This window comes from Schistocerca americana, unplaced genomic scaffold (genome assembly GCF_021461395.2).
Source record: "Schistocerca americana isolate TAMUIC-IGC-003095 unplaced genomic scaffold, iqSchAmer2.1 HiC_scaffold_29, whole genome shotgun sequence".
NCBI lineage: Eukaryota > Metazoa > Arthropoda > Insecta > Orthoptera > Acrididae > Schistocerca > Schistocerca americana.
The window spans coordinates 3805638-3812998 of record NW_025726005.1 but is presented as its reverse complement, the minus strand read 5'-3'; positions in this window follow the sequence as shown (position 1 = coordinate 3812998).

The window sequence follows — 7361 nt, the reverse complement described above, 5'->3', positions numbered from 1 at the left end:
GACGATGAAACACAGAAATTGCATCGGAAATTAATACAAAAGGCATAATGCCGACTTAAGTACAAGTGGACTGACACTCTAACTTTCTATGATTTGACCCTCTCCTGTGAGTCCAATTTTAGATTCCGATGCTTCACTTCAGGTTTACTGTATACCTTGGAACTTGTTATCGACGATGAGACACAGATATTGCATCGGAATTAAATTCAAAAGGCACAAAGCCGACTTAAGTATAAGAGGACTGACACTCTAACTTTCTATGATTTGAACCTCTCCTGTGAGACCAGTTTTAGATTCCGATGCTTCACTTCAGGTTTACTGTATACCTTGGACCTTCTAATTGACGATGATACACAGAAATTGCATCGGAAATAAATTCAAAAGGCAAAATGCCGAATTAATTACAAGAGGACTGGAACTCTAACTTTCTTTGATTTGAATCTCTCCATTGAGTCCAGTTTTAGATTTCGATGCTTCAATCCAAGTTTACTGTATACCTTGGACCTTCTTATTGTCGATGAAACACAGATATCGCATCGGAACTACATTCAAAAGGCACAAGACCGACTTAAGTACAAGAGGACGGACACTCTAAGTTTCTTTGATTTGAATGTCTCCTGTGAGTCCAGTTTTAGATTTCGATGCTTCACTTCAAGTTTACTGTATACCTTGGACCTTCTTATTGTCGATGAAACATAGATATCGCTTCGGACCTACATTCAAAAGGCACAAGGCCGACTTAAGTACAAGAGGACGGTCACTCTAACTTTCTCTGATTTGAACCTCTCCTGTGAGTCCAGTTTTAGATTCCGATGCTACACTTCAGGTTTACTGTATACCATGGACCTTCTTATTGGCGATGGAGCACAGAAATTGCACCGGTATGAAATTCAAAAGGCACAATGCCGAATTAAGTACAAGAGGACTAACTCTCTAACTTTCTATGATTTGAACCTCTCCTATGAGCCCAGTTTTAGACACCGATGCTTCACTTCAGGTTTACTGTATCCCTTGGACCATCTTTTTGAAGATGAAGCACAGAAATTGCATCGGAATTAAATTCACAAGGCACAATGTCGACTTAAGTACAAGAGGACTGACACTCTAACTTTCTATGATTTGAACCTCTCCTGTGAGTCCAGTTTTAGATTCCGACGCTTCACTTCAGGTTTACTGTAGTCCTTGGACCTTCTTGTTGACGATGAAACACAGAAATTGCATTCGAATTTAATACAAAATTCACAATGCGGACTTAACTACAAGTTCACTGTAACTCTCACTTTCTATGAATTGAACCTCTCCTGTGAGTCGAGTTTTAGAATCCGATGCTTCACTTCAGGTTTACTGTATACCTTGGAACTTATTATCGACGATGAGACACAGAAATTGCATTGGAATTAAATTCAAAAGGCACAATGCCGACTTAAGTGTAAGAGGACTGACACTCTAACTTTCTATGATTTGAACCTCTCTTGTGAGTCCAGTTTTAGATTCCGATGCGTCACTTCAGGTTTACTGTATACCATGGACCTTCTTATTGCCGATGAAACACAGAAATTGCATTAGAATTTAATACAAAAGGCATAATGCCGACTTAAGTACAAGAGGAATGACACTCTAATTTTCTATGATTTGAACCTCTCCTGTGAGTCCAGTATTAGATTCCGATGCTTCGCTTCAGGTTTACTGTATCCCTTGGACCTTCTTTTTGACGATGTGGCACAGAAATTGCATCGGAATTAAATTCAAAAGGCAGAATGCCGACTTAAGTACAAGAGGACTGACACTCTAACTTTCTATGATTTGAACCTCTCCTGTGAGTCCAGTTTAAGATTCCGATGCTTCACTTCAGGTTTACTGTAACCCTTGGACCATCTTATTGACGATGAAACACAGAAATTGCATCCGATTTTAGTACAAAAGGCATAATGCCGACTTAGGTACAAGAGGACTGACACTCTAACATTCTATGATATGAAACTCTCCTGTGAGTCCAGTTTTAGATTCCGATGCTTCACTTCAGGTTTACTGTATCCCTTGGATCTTCTTTTTGACGATGAAGCACAGAAATTGCATCGGATTGAAATTTAAAAGGCAGAATGCCGACTTAAGTACAGGAGGACTGACATTCTAACTTTTTATCATTTGTAACTCTCCTGTGGGTCCAGTTTTAGATTCCGATGTTTCACTTCAGGTTTACTGTATCCCTAGGACCTTCTTATTGACGATGAAACACAGAAATTGCATCCGAATTTAATACAAAAGGCACAATGCCGACATAAGTACAAGAGGAATGACACTCTATCATTCTATGATTCAAACCTCTCCTGCGAGTCCAGTTTTAGATTCCGATGCTTCACTTCAGGTTTACTGTATCCCTTGGACCTTCTTATTGACGATGGAACACAGAAATTGCATCCGAATTTAATACAAAATGCACAATGCCGACTTAAGTACAAGAGGACTGACACTCTCACTTTCTATGATTTTAACCTCTCCTGTGAGTCCAGTTTTAGATTCCGATGCTTCACTTCAGGTTTACTGTATCCCTTGGACCCTCTTTTTGACGATGAGGCACAGAAATTGCATCGGAATTAAATTCAAAAGGCACAATGTCGACTTAAGTACAAGAGGACTGACACTCTAACTTTCTATGATTTGAACCTTTCCTGTGAGTCCAGTTTTTGATTCCGACGCTTCACATCAGGTTTACTGTATCCCTTGGACTTTCTTGTTGACGATGAAACACAGAAATTGCATCCGAATTTAATACAAAAGGCACAATGCCGACTTAGCAACAAGTTCACTGACACTCTCACCTTCTATGAATTGAATCTCTCCTGTGAGTCGAGTTTTAGATTCCGATGCTTCACTTCAGGTTTACTGTACACCATGGACTTTCTTATTGCCGATGAAACACAGAAATTGCATCCGAATTTAATACAAAAGGCATAATGCCGACTTAAGTACAAGAGGAATGACACTCTAACTTTCTACGCTTTGAACCTCTCCTGTGAGTCCAATTTTAGATTCCGATGCTTCACTTCAGGTTTACTGTATACCTTGGAACTTATTATCGACGATGAGACACAGAAATTGCATTGGAATTAAATTCAAAAGGCACAATGCCAACTTAAGTATAAGAGGACTGACACTCTAACTTTCTATGATTTGAACCTCTCCTGTGAGACCAGTTTTAGATTCCGATGCTTCACTTGAGGTTTACTGTATACCTTGGAACTTCTTATTGACGATGAAACACAGGAATTGCATCCGAAATTAATACAAAAGGCACAATGCCGACTTAAGTACAAGGTGTCTGATACTCTAACTTTCTATGTTTTGAAACTCGCCTGTGAGTCCAGTTTTAGATTCCGATGCTTCACTTGAGGCTTGCTGTATACCTTGGAACTTCTTATTGACGATGAAACACCGAAATTGCATCGGAATTAAATTCAAATGGCACAATGCTGACTTAAGTACAAGAGGACGGACACTGTAACTTACTATGATTAGAACTTTTCCTGTGAGTTCAGTTTTAGATTCCGATGCTTCACTTCAGGTTAACTGTATCCCTTGGAGCTTCAAATTGACGATGAAACACAGAAATTGCATCCGAATTTAATACAAAAGTCATAATGCCGACTTAATTAAAAGATCACTGACACTCAAACATTTTATGATTTGAACCTCTCCTGTGAGTCCAGTTTTAGATTCCGATGCTTCACTTCAGGTTAACTATATCCCTTGGACCTTCGTTTTGACGATGAAGCACAGAAATTGCATCGGAATTAAATTCAAAAGGCAGAATGCTGACTTAAGTACAAGGGGACTGACACTCTAACTTTCTATGGCTTGAAACTCTCCTGTGAGTCCAGTTTCAGATTCCGATGCTTCACTTCAGGTTTACTGTATCCCTTGGTCCTTCTTATTGACGGTGAAACACAGAAATTGCATCCGAATTTAATTCAAAAGGCACAATGCCGACTTAAGTACAATAGGACTGACACTCTAAACTTCTATGATTTGAACCTCTCCTGTGAGTCGAGTATTAGATTTCGAAGCTTCACATCAGGTTTACTGTATTCCTTGGACCTTCTAATTGACGATGAAACACAGGAATTGGATCGGAATTAAATTCAAAAGGCACAATGACGACTTAAGTACAAGAGGACTGGCACTCTAACTTTCATTGATTTGAACCTCTCCTGTGGGTCCAGTTTTAGATGCCGATGCTACACTTCAGGTTTACTTTACACCATGGACATTCTTATTGACGATGAAGCACAGAAATTCCATCGGAATTAAATTCAAAAGGCACAATGCCGACTTAATTACAAGAGGACTAGCACTCTAACTTTCTTTGATTTGAATGTCTCCTGTGAGTCCAGTTTTAGATTTCGATGCTTCACTTCAAGTTTACTGTATACCTTGGACCTTCTTATTGTCGATGAAACATAGATATCGCTTCGGACCTACATTCAAAAGCCACAAGGCCGACTTAAGTACAAGAGGACGGTCACTCTAACTTTCTCTGATTTGAACCTCTCCTGTGAGTCCAGTTTTAGATTCCGATGCTACACTTCAGGTTTACTGTATACCATGGACATTCTTATTGGCGATGGAGCACAGAAATTGCACCGGAATGAAATTCAAAAGGCACAATGCCGAATTAAGTACAAGAGGACTAACTCTCTAACTTTCTATGATTTGAACCTCTCCTGTGAGCCCAGTTTTAGACACCGATGCTTCACTTCAGGTTTACTGTATCCCTTGGACTTTCTTTTTGACGATGAAGCACAGAAATTGCATCGAAATTAAATTCAAAAGGCACAATGTCGGCTTAAGTACAAGAGGACTGACACTCTAACTTTCTATGATTTGAACCTTTCCTGTGAATCCAGTTTTAGATTCCGACGCTTCACTTCAGGTATACTGTATCCCTTGGACCTTCTTGTAGACGATGAAACACAGAAATTGCATCCGAATTTAATACAAAAGGCACAATGCCGACTTAACTACAAGTTCACTGACACTCTCACTTTCTATGAATTGAACCCCTCCTGTGAGTCGAGTTTTAGAATCCGATGCTTCACTTCAGGTTTACTGTATACCATGGACTTTCTTATTGCCGATGAAACAAAGAAATTGCATCCGAATTTAATACAAAAGGCATAATGATGACTTAAGTACAAGAGGAATGACACTCTAACTTTCTACGCTTTGAACCTCTCCTGTGAGTCCAATTTTAGATTCCGATGCTTCACTTCAGGTTCACTGTATACCTTGGAACTTATTATCGACGATGAAACACAGAAATTGCATCCGAATTTAATACAAAATGCACAATGCCGACTTAAGTACAAGAGGACTGACACTCTCACTTTCTATGATTTTAACCTCTCCTGTGAGTCCAGTTTTAGATTCCGATGCTTCACTTCAGGTTTACTGTATCCCTTGGACCCTCTTTTTGACGATGAAGCACAGAAATTGCATCGGAATTATATTCAAAAGGCACAATGTCGACTTAAGTACAAGAGGACTGACACTCTAACTTTCTATGATTTGAACCTTTCCTGTGAGTCCAGTTTTTGATTCCGACGCTTCACTTCAGGTTTACTGTATCCCTTGGACCTTCTTGTTGACGATGAAACACAGAAATTGCATCCGAATTTAATACAAAAGGCACAATGCCGACTTAACAACAAGTTCACTGACACTCTCACCTTCTATGTATTGAATCTCTCCTGTGAGTCGAGTTTTAGATTCCGATGCTTCACTTCAGGTTTACTGTACACCATGGACTTTCTTATTGCCGATGAAACACAGAAATTGCATCCGAATTTAATACAAAAGGCATAATGTCGACTTAAGTATAAGAGGACTGACACTCTAACTTTCTATGATTTGAACCTCTCTTGTGAGTCCAGTTTTAGATTCCGATGCGTCACTTCAGGTTTACTGTATACCATGCACCTTCTTATTGCCGATGAAACACAGAAATTGCATCCGAATTTAATACAAAAGGCATAATGCCGACTTAAGTACAAGAGGACTGACACTCTAACTTTCTATGATTTGAAACTCTCCTGTGGGTCCAGTTTAGATTCCGATGCTTCACTTCAGGTTCACTGTATCCCTTGGACCTTCTTATTGACGATGAAACACAGAAATTGCATCCGAGTTTAATACAAAAGGCACAATGCCGGCTTAAGTACAAGAGGACTCACACTCTAACTTTCTATGATTTCAACCACTACTGTGAGTCCAGTTTTTGATTCCGATGCTTCACTTCAGGTTCACTGTATACCTTGGAACTTCTTATTGTCGATGAAACACAGAAATTGCATCGGAATTAAATTCAAAAGGCACAATGCCGACTTAAGTACAAGAGGACTGACACTCTAACTTTCTATGATTTGAACCTCTCCTGTGGGTCCAGTTTTAGATGCCGATGCTACACTTCAGGTTTACTTTATACCATGGACCTTCTTATTGACAATTAAACACAGAAATTGCATCGGAATTAAATTCAAAAGGCACAATGCCGATTTAAGTTCAAGAGGACGGACTTTCTAACTTTCTATGATTTGAACCTCTCCTGTGAGTCCAGTTCTAGATTCCGATGCTACACTTCAGGTTTACCGTATACCATGGACCTTCATATTGACGATGAAACACAGAAATTGCATGGGAATGAAATTCAAAAGGCACAATGCCGACTTAAGTATAAGAGGACTGACACTCTAATTTTCTATGATTTGAACCTCTCCTGTGAGTCCAGTTTTAGATTCCGATGCTTCACTTCAGGTTTACTGTAACCCTTGGACCATCTTATTGACGATGAAACACAGAAATTGCATCCGATTTTAGTACAAAAGGCATAAAGCCGACTTAGGTACAAGAGGACTGACACTCTAACATTCTATGATATGAAACTCTCCTGTGAGTCCAGTTTTTGATTCCGACGCTTCACTTCAGGTTTACCGTATCCCTTGGACCTTCTTGTTGACGATGAAACACAGAAATTGCATCCGAATTTAATACAAAAGGCACAATGCCGACTTAACAACAAGTTCACTGACACTCACACCTTCTATGTATTGAATCTCTCCTGTGAGTCGAGTTTTAGATTCCGATGCTTCACTTCAGGTTTACTGTACACCATGGACTTTCTTATTGCCGATGAAACACAGAAATTGCATCCGAATTTAATACAAAAGGCATAATGCCGACTTAAGTACAAGAGGAATGACACTCTAACTTTCTACGCTTTGAACCTCTCCTGTGAGTCCAATTTTAGATTCCGATGCTTCACTTCAGGTTTACTGTATACCTTGGAACTTATTATCGACGATGAG